The sequence below is a fragment of the Culex pipiens genome, chromosome 1 (assembly GCF_016801865.2).
Source record: "Culex pipiens pallens isolate TS chromosome 1, TS_CPP_V2, whole genome shotgun sequence".
Lineage (NCBI taxonomy): Eukaryota > Metazoa > Arthropoda > Insecta > Diptera > Culicidae > Culex > Culex pipiens.
Genome location: NC_068937.1, coordinates 134,141,033 through 134,156,009, shown reverse-complemented (window position 1 = coordinate 134,156,009; position 14,977 = coordinate 134,141,033). Strand labels below are relative to the sequence as shown.

At 36.1% G+C, this 14,977-nt stretch overlaps 1 protein-coding gene across 2 annotated transcripts in view; it reads left to right on the top strand.

Moving 5' to 3' along the window:
• Positions 1-832: 832 nt before the first annotated feature.
• Positions 833-14,977, top strand: part of LOC120422574 (atlastin) — a 29,461-nt gene continuing 15,316 nt past the window's right edge. For both annotated transcript variants that reach the window (XR_005606149.2, XM_039586060.2), the window contains exon 1: positions 833-1,183. The gene's annotated coding sequence lies outside the window, so the exon portion shown is untranslated. The remainder of the gene's footprint in view (positions 1,184-14,977) is intronic.

Below are 14,977 nucleotides of genomic sequence, written 5' to 3'. Positions count from 1 at the left end.
ATGTCGTTGCGTGTTAATGCCGCTCAAAAATGGTCAGTTTCGGGCGCTAAGAACTTCGTGGGATTTTTTTTTGAAATTTTTGCAAACGCAGCATCTTATTTTAGATTTACACCAACCATAACTCAGTTTGTTTTGGTTCAATTGACTGATCAAAAGAGAATCTGAAAAGAGTCACGCAGGTGCTTTGACAACTGCAGTGCTGCAAGCTATTTTGACCGATGTGCATGTAGTGGTGCCAGTTTCAGTATTTTAAGATGTCCGTTCTCTAATAAGCTCCAGGCTCTCTACTTCTTACTAATATAATATTTAAAACTTCAGTTTTTTGTGGGTAAATAATATCGTTTTCTTAAAAACTTTCAAATTCTAACTGAAATTACTTTAAAAATATGTTCAAGCAAAAAAAAATAATTAAATGAGCGAAAAACTATGCGGATTAAATCCAAATTTTGTAAACACACGCAGAAAAATAAGGCATATCTGAATCAACAAAACGTTTTGTTGATTTGAAAATCAAGTTTTTTGTTGAATCAACGCTAAACGTCAAAGCAACTATTTCAAAACAAAAAAAGATTTTTGTGGAATTGAGAAAATCAAGGTTTGTTTCAACGCAAAATCAGCGTTGATTAAATATATTCAACAAAAATTCTGTTGAATCACCTCGTACAGGCTGATTCTACAAAATACTGTTCTGCGTGCAAGTAGTCTTGTCGCTCACGCCTACTGCGCCCCTTTCAAAAACCTCCTCCCAAATTTTCCTCCAACTGACAGTTTTTGCGTCGTCGTCGTCAGAGTTTGACAGACAAAGCAAATCAGTCAGCAGCAGAGAGGCCTGGCAGTTCGATTCCAAATTGCGAGTTCCGCGGAGGTCCGCACATCGAAATTCGGTCCGAAGAACGACGAGCAAAAAAAAAAGTGGCCATCGGCAGTGTGTCCCAGGTGCGCCGTGACCGCAAAAAGACAAATATCCCGATCGTTTCGCGTGTGCTGTCGCGCTGAATATGTAACGCGAATAGTTTTGAATTTTTCCAACAATTTTTTTTTATTTTGTTGTTTTTCGTGTTCCGTCGACGACGACGAGTTGGAAGTTTTTTTTTCGGTTCTTTTCTGGGTGGTGATTTTTTGGCTGCGTGGAGAAGGCCAAATTGGACGGAGGAGCACTTTGGAAAAGAATCGAGTTCAAGTGGTGAGCTAATTGCGCTGAGAAATCCTTTGGCCGTCGTCGAAAGGGGAATCGGGAAATTGCAACACCCAATAGAGAGAAAAAAAAACGCAAGTGAAGGCCAGATTTGGCAAGAAAAAGAAACAAAGCAAGTGAGAGGTCGATTCCGGAGGTGGGCGCGAGGGAAAGAGGCGGGCTGGGGGGGTTAGTGTGGTGGAATCGGGGTCACTTTATGGCACCTTCGAGGTGCACCTCATTAAAGTGTCGAAGTGTGCTGCTAGCGGAGTTGAAGAATCGAATCTGCCCGGCCTCTGGGAAGTTCCAAAGGTCGAAGCACTGATAACAATCTTCCCCCCGCGAGAGAGTTTTATCAAGATTCCATCACCCTGTTCCCGATTCCGTGTGTCCGTGTCTGTCGAGGAAGGTGGCCCCCTTGAAGTGGTGTGAGTTTGTGAGTGAGAGCAAGCCAGAGCGAGAGAAAGAGCAAGGAACCAGATCCAAAACAGACACACGGCAAGACAGCGAAGAACAGGATTCCCCGCCCGCCACACCACACTCGTAGAGTCTTGGCGGCTGACACGTCGACGTTGGTTTGTTGGCTGGCCGCAACTCCGACTTGAAACTGAGCCAAATCAAGGTGTGTTGTGTTGGTTCGCTGCAGAGCGCAGCGTTTCGCAACCTCCTCTTGGGCGATTAATCTGCGCTACGTGTTGGCAAAAACGGAGATTTGTTGTGGTCGCGGTGCGCAAACTCGGCGAGGTGGCCTGGAGTCAGGTTTGTGGGGCGGTTGGTTGCTGGGAGGGGTGGAAGCTAGCGGAGTGAAGAGGGTATGTTGCGCCTTGTTATTGTTTGTTTTTGCTGCTGGCCTGCGTTGAGGTCGATGCGTTTGGCTGCACGCACGATTCAATGTCAGAATAATCGGTAAAACGAGCTGATTATTGCGGGGATGTGCTTGACTTTGAGCGAAATCAGAGCACACGATTTGCTACAGGTAACAGCACTTGTTTAAATTTAACGTGGCAATCTTTTCTTGGAAGTCTTAATGCTGATTTGAAATAAATCTTTTAATTTCGTTGAATAAAACAATTGCCATTCTTAGAAAGATTGATAAGGATTTTGCAATTTCAATTTAAAGCAAATCTGCGTCAAAACTTTGCGTCTATGGCCAGTTAAACTACCAACAAAAGGGAACGATCAAGTGACAACCTCTCCGATTATCATTCAACACACGTTCCACATTGCATTTCATATATGCAAATTAAGGCAAACACTTGTCGCCGATCGAAACTATACTTTCCAAAAATGGAACTACCCGTGGCGACCTTCGAAAATGCACACACGTCCAGGAATCTAAGAAATTGTTAATAATTACCGCGCTCGAAAATCGCTTTCACTCGCACTTTTCGCCCCTTTTGCTGTCCGAACGCCGCCCCCAAGTAAGAAGGCCCAGAATAGAACCGGCGGCGGCGTCGTTGCTCTTGTCGTGGAACCGCCCCGGGCTGTTCGAATTGTGACTATTTTCGTACCCTGGCAGTTAGCGTCACCAGCAGGATAGAGTGCGGTGTTCAAATTTTGATGATTTTGTGGGAATATTATCCCTGAAATGCTCAAAAGTGTTAAAAATGTTGATTTAAAAAAAAAAACTTCAACTTTAAAACGGTTTTCTTTTTATGCTTCGTTTTAATTCGTCTTTCACTTTTACACAAGACTTTCTTGCCCTCATAGACTTTGTAGTTGCTGACATTTAGTGTACGATCATTTGGATCCAAACTTACCTAGGTCGTAATTTCGAACGTTTAGCTCATCAGCACATTTGCGCAAAAAAATGCCCTTCAGTTTTGACGCAAGTTTTTGGCAAGAAAGTATCCGACGACGACACCTTCTCATTCAACACCTACATAGTATGGTTGACCTTTTCCAAGTTAGTTATTTCGCCAAACGGCGACGATTTGTTGCACGATTTGAGCATCTCTGTGTGCGTGTGTATGTGAAGAGAAAGTAATAGTATTATTACACACTTGGAACTTGGCTGCTAGTAGACCGGGTTCTAGGTCGGTAAATGTTGGTGTTGTTTGAGAATTCTAGGCTGAGGCACCTTCAGTCTGTTCAAAGTGTCTGTTATGTGTTTTGTTTTTTGGAACGATGACTCTTTTTACGTAGGCTGGCTTGTTTTCCTTTCATTTGTGACTTGTTATGAAAGAAAGAAGCGTAAATTTAGACTTTGATGCGAAACTTCGGTATAATATTAATAGCTAAGACAATTATGTTCAGATTATGAGCAATTCCAGGCCAAAACAGGCATATTTAAGGTACTTTTTTACTCGACCCTCTACGGAATCACTTTGTAGTAACATGTTATCCTATGCCAACGAGAATGGCATTTGAGAAGGGCCTAATTATTTAAATAGTTTTGTATTTAGTAAATTGAATATTCCTGTACGTCCAAGTCGTTGCATCGTACCAAAAAGTAATCAAAGACAAACTTGTAGAAAATTTTACCATTTTTTTCCAAAACTGATCATATCCAGAAGGATTAATTACAGCATTGAGAATTTTCGTGACGTTACAATGCGAGGCAACCACCCTTTTTAGAAAAGTCTACGTTGTAACGTCACGAAATGAAAAGTGTCTGCAAAAAAATAGCTTAACTTTTTTTTGAAAAACCAATGATGGCATTCGATTCAGCAGCCAATTTTACGTTAAAAGACATGAAAAAGTCTAATTTATTATGAATAGCAGAATTACAGCCTTTCCAATAAAATATTCAATAAACAAAATTCTCCACCGTTGTTACGCTACATACTCGCTCGTAGAACAGAAGTGAAAACGTAAAATCCTAAATCCAAAGTTGATTCTTATGGCAAATTTAACGTAATGTGTAAAGATATTACACATTATATTAGTACTAAGTCTGGATAATTTCTAGAGAAAATATTTCGAAATCTTTTCTGTTAAAGCAATGCTAATTACATTTTAATATTATTAAAGTTCAAAATATATAAATATATTATGGTTCCCTGGGCCTTGTAAAGTCAAGGGGTATGATTTGATCCTAGTGCATTAGTTAAAATTTGGGTATACATTCTTTTTTATAAGCACTATGGACACCACTTCATGCTACGAGAACTCGCTTTGTCGCAGCCCCAGGGCTTAAGCGTTGACCGATAAGCTGTCTTCGTGAACTAGGTAGTTCTCCGATATTGAAAATATCACAATTGCACAAGACACCGCTGCTTCTGTGACTTTTTCACTATCACAATGTGGGATTTTGGTGGGACTTTAGGATAGTACAATTGATTTGTTGCTTTGATAATAAATTTAGTTGCAATTGTTAAGTTGATGTAGAATACTAGGCATTCTTTTATGTCAAATTGTCCATAGAGTCTCGATCAATCAATAATGTAATGATATCGGACAAAATTCGTTGATCTGTTGAACTAACGGTTTTCGGATTATGGTTGTATTGACCATTGTTGCGAATCGAGGAACAACGGATCTTTTGACGTAAATGGTTATTTCTTTTTCAAATCGCGATTTCTATCCTATTTGTATATCAGTTCACAATTTTTTATTGTTTTTTGATAGAAGTAGTACTACAACAGTTAAAAGAACGTTTACTTTTGAACATTAAGTTTAGAGGATTTTAGATTAAAGTTTAGATTTTCAATCCAAAGTAGTTAGCAAATGAATATTTGGACTTAAATGAATAATTGAACATTTTGGACTTATGAATAACACACAACTGTGCATTTATTCTACAGTCAGGTCCATACAGCGTCAGTGTTTATTTGGTCGAAGTGTACTTATTCATTGGCAGATCTGATTCTAGTTGTAATGTACGACAAGACTACTGACGGACGTGACAGGACGAGGGCCCAGTTTAGAGGTTTCAACATCAACGATGTGCGGCTGGACCAACTTCCCTTAAAAAAAAAAAAATATATATATATATATATATATATAAATATATTATGGTTGTGCATGTTGAGAGGATTAAAAACAAGGTTCAACTATATATTTTTTCAGTTCAAAGCTAATCACTTGCCTTCCCTAATACGGCAGAGCCGCAGTGGCTCCTAATTTCACACCAAATGTTAGCCTTTGATCTGCAGCCACGTTATCGAACGCGTAGCAGCAGAAAATTGTTATCAGAGAGCCTCTTCCAGTTTCGGTTGGAGCGCCACTGGCCAGCTGAGCTGGGCGCGTTTTGGGGCAGGATTAGTGTGGCGTGATTAAGTGGTAATTTTCGGACCCGAACTCGACACTGGCAATCAGCATTGTTTTGCTGGAGGTGAGCTGAAAGAGCAAAACCGCCAAATAAGTAAGAAGCAGAAGAAGTTGTAGAGAGAGAAGGAGAAAAAAAAGTGAATGAAGGCAAATTGCAAAGAAGAAACAATGCAGGTAAAACAGCAAAAAACATGATAAGGGATGTGTTCGCTGCAAAACAGTGAATAAATATGGCAATTACAACAGAAAAATTAAAGCAAGTTTAAAAATTTTAAATCGGAAATAAATAAATTAGTAAAAGGATTAACAGCCAATATACCACCACGTTGAGAGTTAAAACGTGCGAACAACCACCAACACATCACAAGCTGACACACTAAACACAGTGACTAAGTACATCAGGTACAAACAGAGTGAGAGAGAGCGTCATCAATCCGTGTGTGGTGGAGGAGCGTGAGTTGGCGCAAATAAAAACGTTCTGCCTGTCGAATGACGCGGAAGTCATTGGGCGAACAGTTTTGTGGTGTTGAGTTGGCTGTCTTGTCTGATGGTGGGTGATTGTTGGGGAACAGATGGACGATTCTACGTCAAAACAAAGTGCTCCTATATAGAATTTCTTGGCCAAAATAATTAGACTGGCATTGGTTATTTGGCGCTTTGTTTATTGCGATTTTTTTTCCAAAATTCGCATTTAATTAATCTACGATATTTTTTTATATTTTTAAGGGGACTAAAAAGTTATCGGATTTTTTTTAATGTAGTGATTTTTTGGAAAACATCTAAAATATATAAATTTTTCATTTATCTAAAATATTGTCAAACAAAATTTAAAAATAGATGTGTCATCTCCAAACAAATTTTCAATTTAAAATAACTTTCAACGTTTTTTGATAAAGTGCACCGTTTTTAAGTTATAAGTATATTTAGGTGAAGTTTTCATTCAAGTAGCATAAAAACCATTCTGATTTGTCAATATTTCCATAGAGTCTCGATCAATCAATAGTGAAATGATATCGGACTAAATTCGTTGATCTGTTGAACTATCGGTTGTTGGATTATGATTGTATCGACCATTGTTGCGAATCGGGGATCTACTGGAATTCTGACGATCAAATGGTCGTCTCTTTTTCTATTAGCGACTTGTAAAATATGAACTGTTAATCTATTGTTTTTTTTTTTTAAAGAAGCCAGACAGGTTTTAAAAGAAACGTACTAGAATTTTTGGCTATTAATTAAAATTTCGGGGATTTGAGATAAGAGTAGCTTTCGGATAGGTTACTTTAAATCTAGTATTCAATTCAATTAGGTAGTTATCCGCAAATGAATATTTGGACTTATATGAATAACAAGCCTTACCCGACAAACTTCGTCTTGTCTTTTTTTATGTCTTGACGTTTTTAGCTTGTTTGTTTATTCAGCCTCTTGTGATCAAAATTTGATTTTTCGTAACTTTTCCCATACAATCTGCAGATTTTCCGGAATCGGTTTCAGAGTGGAAAAAGTTATCACTTTATGGCGTTTCGACAACAACAATGTGCGGCTGGACACCCTCCCAAAAAAAAAAAAAAAATTCTGCAATTTTTTTTCAATTCAATTCAATTAGTTTTTATTAGTAAATAATCAATTCACAATTTCGTAATTCTTATAACCTAATAGAGTTTTTGAGTACCTTTCAACTATGATTTGTACTATAGTTCATTTTGATGTAATTGGATATTCTAACAATGGATTTGGCAAGAGAAGGAAAAATAAAAAAAAAAACCTTCTAGATTTACTAAGGAAAGGATAGAAATAGAAAAGCTTAAAACTAGATCACAGTTTGTTTTGTCTTTTGACGTCTAATTTCTGCAATTTTAAAATACTTCACGAAGGAACGGCATTCCAGGAAAAAATATTGTTTGAAAGCTGAGAAAATCTCCTACAAAATTTAGAAATGTAATGAAAATTATGTATGACGTTTTCAAACGCTGAGCTAGATTACAAAATTTAGAAAAACATATTGAATTGATTTTTTTGCAAAAGACCGACTATTCTTGCCTAACATTTGAAAAGGTCGAATGAAACTTTAAAATGCCGTTTTGACGGTGTCTGGACCAAAGAGCCTATGCCTGAAAATATTTTTATCGGATTCCTTGGACAACTCAACGTAACGTAATCAAAAATGGGAGTGGTTCATCAACAGGATTCCGAGGTATGATTTTTTGAAAATAAAAACTGGGTAAAATACGCAACTTTTGGTGTCCGAGGAATCCGATAAAAATATTTTCAGGCATATGCTCTATGGTCCAGACACCGTGAAAACGGCATTTTAAAATACAAAATACTTCATAAATCAATTGAATATTATATCTATGTTAAAATAATTATGCTCCGGCCAAATTTGTTGAAAATAGCTAAGAATTCATGAAAGTATTTAGGCAATAGTCTCATTGGATTCAAACTTTAAAGAATAACAATTTATTTTAAGTTGTTAGGGAGCGTTCTTTTATTACGTAACGCAAAAAATCGGATTTTTAGACCCCCGCCCCCCCTCGTAACAAAATTTCCATACAAATTTTAAAAAACTTGTATTGAGCGTAACACGGCCTCCGACACCCCCCCCCCTCCTTCCCCCTACTGCGTTACGTAATAAAAGAACGCTCCCCTAACAATTGATTGAACTAGTTTTTTTTAATGATAAAATCTATTCTTATCTGAAATTTTAAAAATAAAACATTACTCGGGTGAGTTTTCAAAAAGCCGTAAGAGCCACCGTGACCTCCGGCACTAATTTTCGTGTTTCTCCAAATTGAAACTATATTTCATTTGTTTTGAGTATAGCGCACTTGAAGGACGTGTAAATGAGCAATCTCAAGCATTTTTGAAATTGGTTTCTCGTAAGTAGGTCGAGTACCGATGCAAAAAGGGCTTTGTTTACCAATGGCTCTTGCGTCCTTTTGAAAACTAATCCGAGTAACGTCATGATTCGAATTCCCGGACGCTTCGAAACCCGGACACATCATCTTGTTTTATTAATTATTTTGATATAAGTTCGCATAATTATTGTCAAAACTGTGTTATCTGATGAATTCTAACATCAACTTTTATTTCAAATATGTTTGGACGCTGTAGCCAATGCCAAAACAATGAAATCAAATTAAAACATGAGTTTACCAAAATTGTGAAGCATTTCAGCTGAAATATTTCATAGGCGTTCGAAGCGCTGGGGAGGCAAAGCATAAATTTATGGTTCTGATTTCCTTAAATTCAAGTAATTTTTTATACAAACTATCGATTGTATTGATGTTAACAGCTTATTTTAGACCTAAAGAATGCTATTCACTTAAGAGCGAGTTTTTCACCGATGTGAAACAGGTCGTATCGAGGTGCTCCGATTTGGATGAAACTTTCAGGGTTTATTTGTCTATACATGAGATGAACTCATGCCAAATATGAGCCCTCTACGATATAGGAAAGTGGGGTAAAACAAGCATTGAAGTTTGAGGTCAAAAAAACATGAAAAATCTTAAAATTGCTCGCATTTCCGTAAAACTTCATCAATTTCAACTCTCTTAGATGCATTTGAATGGTCTTTTGAAGCACTTCAAAATGTGCTATAGACATCCAGGATTGGTTTGACTTTTTCTCATAGCTTTTGCAAATTACTGTTAAAAATGGATTTTTTTAAAACCTTAATAACTTTTTGCAACAGCCTCCAACACCCATACTCCCATAGGTCAAAAGTTAGGGAATTTCATGGACTATAAGCCTACGGTATTAACTTTTTGGCCAATCGCAGTTTTTCTCATAGTTTTACGATTTTTCTATAACAAACATTTTACAACGTTGGTTTTTGCCCTGTAGGCTTCCATAGCGGCACTTTTTGGTCTCAATTTTGACATATTCGGAATCCTCAGAAAATTTTACATTAGATTGAGATGTTGGAGTTATGAATTTGATTAAGAAAATAATTAAATAAAACATTTATGAAAAAAAGTTAGATTTTTCATACCCTGTGTTCAATACGTCAAATGCTGTATCAAGTAGGCGAATACCTGTTTTACCCATAATCCGACAAAATGCTAAATAATATTTTAATTAATTCTAAATGGCATTTTTTCCAATCAAATTCAAAATTCCAACACCCGAATATGTCAAAATTGAGACCAAAAAGTGCCGCTATGGAAGCCTACAGGGCAAAAACCAACGTTGTAAAATGTTTGTTATAGAAAAATTGTAAAACTATGAGAAAAACTGCGATTGGTCAAAAAGTTAATACCGTAGGCTTATAGTCCATGAAATTCCCTAACTTTTGACCTATGGGAGTATAGGTGTTGGAGGCTGTTGCAAAAAGTTATTAAGGTTTTAAAAAAATCCATTTTCAACAGTAATTTGCAAAAGCTATGAGAAAAAGTCAAACCAATCCTGGATGTCTATAGCACATTTTGAAGTGCTTCAAAAGACCATTCAAATGCATCTAAGAGAGTTGAAATTGATGAAGTTTTACGGAAATGCGAGCAATTTTAAGATTTTTCATGTTTTTTTGACCTCAAACTTCAATGCTTGTTTTACCCCACTTTCCTATATCGTAGAGGGCTCATATTTGGCATGAGTTCATCTCATGTATAGACAAATAAACCCTGAAAGTTTCATCCAAATCGGAGCACTTCGATACGACCTCTAGAACAAACCGAGCAGAATCTACAAATACTGCCTCTTAAATTTCAGTCCAAATTTGTGCGATTCATAAGCAAAATCGAGTGTCCGGAATTCGAATCAAAAGTGTCCGGATTTCGAATCAGCTTTCATCAGTGTCCGGGATTCGAAGCACAACAAGTCATTTTAATTTTGAAATTCTGATGAAAAATGGTTAGAAAAGACATATTTTGCATGCATTTTCTTAAAATTGACTGTTTGTACTACATCCTGATGATATTTCTACATTTCCAACTTATTACATGATTTTTTGCCAGCTAAAACGAAAATGATAGGCTACTAAGTGTCCGGATTTCGAATCATGACGTTAAAACTTAAAAAAAATTGTTGGTGTAAATATCTGAGGCAGAGAAATAATAAATAATAAATAATAATAATTAAACAACATTTGAAGAGGAATTCAATTCAAAAGGTCAAGAGATTTGTTCATCAAGCTATTCAAAAGGAGGTAAACCCACTTGAACTATGGAAACTAGGCCATTACAAATGCTTTCGTTTAATAGTTCTAGCTAGGGGTTATAAATCAAAAACGCAAACGTCAAATTCACCAAACGTACTTTATTCCCTGCAAACAGATACAGTTTTGGTTCATTGGAAAAAAAGGAACGCCGAGAGAGTGACGGAGAGGGGGGCAGGAACGACTCATCCCAAGCAGACAGACCAGATTTTATGGCTAAAAATAAAAATTAAATAACTGTTCCCAGCCGAGTGATGGCTTCGTTGAGTGCGCCTGAACGCGAAGCTCAAGATGGTAGAGCCAATTTTGTTTGAGCTATTTATTACTTTAAAATAGTCAAAAACACTTTATGAAAGCTGTAATTCATGATCAAATTCTGATAAGCCGATTGGAGAAATGGGCAGAAAAAGGGTGTATTTCTACTTTGTTTTGTTATTCTGTTTTATAAAACCACTTCTTTCCACCTACTCAACAACATCTTGGCGTACACTATTTTGTAGGTATATCTATATTGCTTCTTCCCGAATGTGTGTGTGTGCAAGCGTTAATATATACACACTAAAATGATCAGTAACCTCAGTCGGTGCTGCACTCACGAGCTCCGCTCAATCGCTGCTATTATTACTAAATGGGATGGAAAAATATTCACTTTAGGTGGGCTCTATGACATCAATTGCGGCGTTGGAATTCAATGATTTCGATTTGCTTGGATTTAATTTATATCGTCACTTAATACTCTTTACTGTCTTAAATTGTACAAAGTTTTCTGGCACCTAATATGCGTGACTTGTTCGAGCAAAGTCTCGACTGGCATAAAAACCGTGAAATCCGTACAAAATTAAAATAAACTGCAACACAAAGAGGGACAGGCTCGTTAGACATTTGTAAGAAGCTGCAGCGCGAGCCGTCAACAAAGAGGAAAAGAGATGTATGTAACTTAGTCGTTGAAATCAAAGTTCAAATGACGTCAAATTGGCGTTCTCTCAAGCTAAGATTGTTCTATTGTAGCAAACACTTTGAAAGCCTCTGTAAATTAATCAGAGCGTACAGGGACGAGATTTGTAAAGACAAAAGTGAGTTTATTCTTCTCTCATCATCGTAACAAATGGATTCTTAGGAAAATATCATTTACAACAAACCCAGCTGGTATATTATTAAATTTTCTTTATTCTTAAATTCTTCTTAAATGTAAAACTTAAAATAAAATAATGCAGCTTTTGAAAAATAAATGTTTCACCAAAATAAATTTGGTAGCTAAATCGATTGCCATTTGACCCTTAGCGATTTGTTTCACGCAGGTCATAAAGTGCATCAACCAACCAAGCAGCAGCATCTAAACAAGGCTGTTGGTTGTGGTTTGTGAAGATATTACAACAAACGCACCACCAGTGGAAAGATTTGTGGTTTCCGCTGTTTTCTCAGCTGGCGGTTGCAGAGATCTTTAAAAAGTCAAGGTCAGGCCACTCATTTGTGGGTGGTTGAACAACAGACTTGAAAGGCTTTTAAACTAGTTGAATCTTGACCTGGTTCCACAATTCTGTAAAATTAGTTGAAACTAAATCGACTCGTATTCAGTTTTTCACTCCTCAGACAAACTAAAAATAATTCCACGTTCAATTAGCGCATTTGTCCCTCCCCGAAACATGTTCCATTATTGCATGCAATGCAACAGGTAGGGCCTGCCAAATCTAATTCAAGCCCACTCAGTACAAATCCTGCGACAAAGAAGAAAATAAATCATGTCAAAAAAATCCACCAGTTTAAACTAGGCACAGGGGTTTCTATTTTTGGTCACGACAAGTGACTGAACTTGAGAAGCAGTGCAAAAATTTCCGTTCGTTCTCACGGGACATCACTCACGACGACACGCAGCGAGAGAAACAAAAAAGTGGGCACAACTGTTGAATGCCGACAGGACCGGCAACGACTGCTGTCCCAGCTCTGGGACAGATCACTCACCGATGATTCGTTTTTTGTTTGATTAATTTGATCGCCGATGTTGATTGCAGTATACTAATTTTTTTTTTATCTGGTGAGATTAACAGATTAACAGGCAGTGCGTGGCCGAATGGTTACGCTGTCGGTCCCGGCCTTGGTTGTTGTTAGGCCGTTAAGTCATTCCAGGTGTAGGAGTCGTCTCCATGCCATAAGTACAAACAACACACCAAACCAAGCCTACTCCGGTGGAATCGCTGGCGGCGGTTGGACTCGCAATCCAAAGGTCGTCAGTTCAAACACTGGGGTGGAAGGTTCCTTGGAGTAGAAAGAGGTTTGGGTGCTCTCCCCATTCAAGCCTTCGGACTCCTAGGTTCGAGCAGAAACTTGCAATAGAGACCACAAAAGACCCGGGGGTCGTTAATGTGGATGGTTTGATTTTGTTTGAACTTTCTTCAACCAAGCCAAATAAAGCACGAAACTGTCGAGAGCATTTTACTCTCAGGTCAATTCTAAGATAAGTTTACTTGTGTAAAAAATAATCAAACTGCCGACCAAAACAATGCGAAGAACATAGATAGTATAGTTATAAGAGATGGAAACGATCGACTATTCAAGAGTATAATCCTCTCAGTGTTAACAAAATCTTGGTCATTTTGCTCTCGATCATTTGATGTGGGTGCATTTGACTTTGTTCACGCAGAAAAATATTTTGTAGAATCAAGGCCAATTTTGCGTTGAAACAAACCTTGATTTTCTCTATTCCACCAAAAACTTTTTTTGTTTTGAAAAAGTTGCTTTGACGTTTAGCGTTGATTTAACAAAAATCTTGATTTTCAAATCAACAAAACGTTTTGTTGATTCAAATATGCCTTAAATATCAGCGTGTTGTAATTTTGTAGCTTTGTTAATTTTTTGTAGGGTTCTGTAAACTGTCAAAAATGTTTTTTTTTATTCATTCAAAAGTAAAATAAAATTTCTCAGCGAAATTAAACTATGGCTACCTTTCAAACATCAATATTAACTTTTAGGTTAGGTTTTAGGGGGTTGGCTGTTGCTCAAGTTCCATACGAAAATCTTTCTTTGATTGCATTTTTTCTTTTTTGATAACATTTTCGATTTTTTTCTATAAAAGAGATTTTTATTATTAAAATATTCAAAGGAAAAACCATTACTGTATTGTTTTTTGCAAGCAGAACATAACCAAACTTTTCGGCACCCTCAGCAAACGTCAAATCAATACAAATTGCTTTGCTTTGCTGCCCGGTATCCAGCATATTTGCTACCGCATCAAATGAAATCATGCACGGAAAAATCGAATCAAGCTAGGAAAAATCGAATTGAGCACGGAAAAAAAATCAGAAAAATAAACAAATTCAAAAATTTAAAAGGTTTTAAAAAAAATAAAAATTCAAAAGATTTTAGAAATTAAAAAAAATTAAAACTGTAAAAAAAACCTTTTAAAAACTTAAATAGTTAATAGTAGTTTATGCAACAAGTTGCAAAAAGAAGATTTTTTCAGCACGAGTTGTACATTTATCCAACAAGGTTTACCGAGTTGGATAAATACGACGAGTGCTGAAAAAATCAAGTTTTGCAACGAGTTGCTTACAACATTTTTTGCAATTCCGAAAAGGCTTATTTAATGGAATTTTATGTTAAACATTCATGTGTTTAGTAAATTCATCGTTCAAAACAAAACAATATTGAAAAATGTTACTTTTCGATACTAGTGCTGAAAAGTTCAACTTTTCAGCACCCATTTCAGTGCTGAAAAGTAGAACTTTTCAGCACTGTTATTGAAAGGTATTAATTTTCCATTCTGTTATTTTTGGTAGGGAAAAGTAGGCCGTTTCGTTTCTCCAGAAGGGCAGGAAAAGTTGACAGTTTCACAGTGGAATTGCAAAAAAAAATTAAAAATTAAAATAGTTAAAAAAATTAAAATATAAAAAAAATAGAAAAATAAAAATTTAAAAAATTAAGAATTAAAAAAATAAATAAAATATTTATAACAAATTTAAAAAATTTAAAAAGTTCACAAAATTTAAAAATTCTGAATCCTCAAAAAAAAAAAATTAAACAGTAATAAATTAAAAATTTGAAGAGTAAAAAAAAATAAAAAATATATATTTGTCACATTTTTTTTTTTTTTTAATATAATAATAATAATAATAATAATGTTTATTAAATTCATTCAAGTTAACAGTAATGTCTGACTTCCCTAATGAATATAATTCTTTTAAAGGGATGTAAAGACGTGAAGACCAAACAAAATTTAAAAAAAATTTAAACGATTTAAAAAAAACTAGGCAAATCACTTTGTGCATCAGCCAATATAACACAAATTTGCACCATCCTAATATGACTTTGCTATTTACAAAGCAATAAGTTGGAGAAAAGAATCTACATTTAACAAAAAATATCAAAACCCTGGTGAAACAAATATGCTTTTCTGGGCAGTTTTTTAGTTCAGTTTTTCAATCATTTCAATTTTTACCTATGTT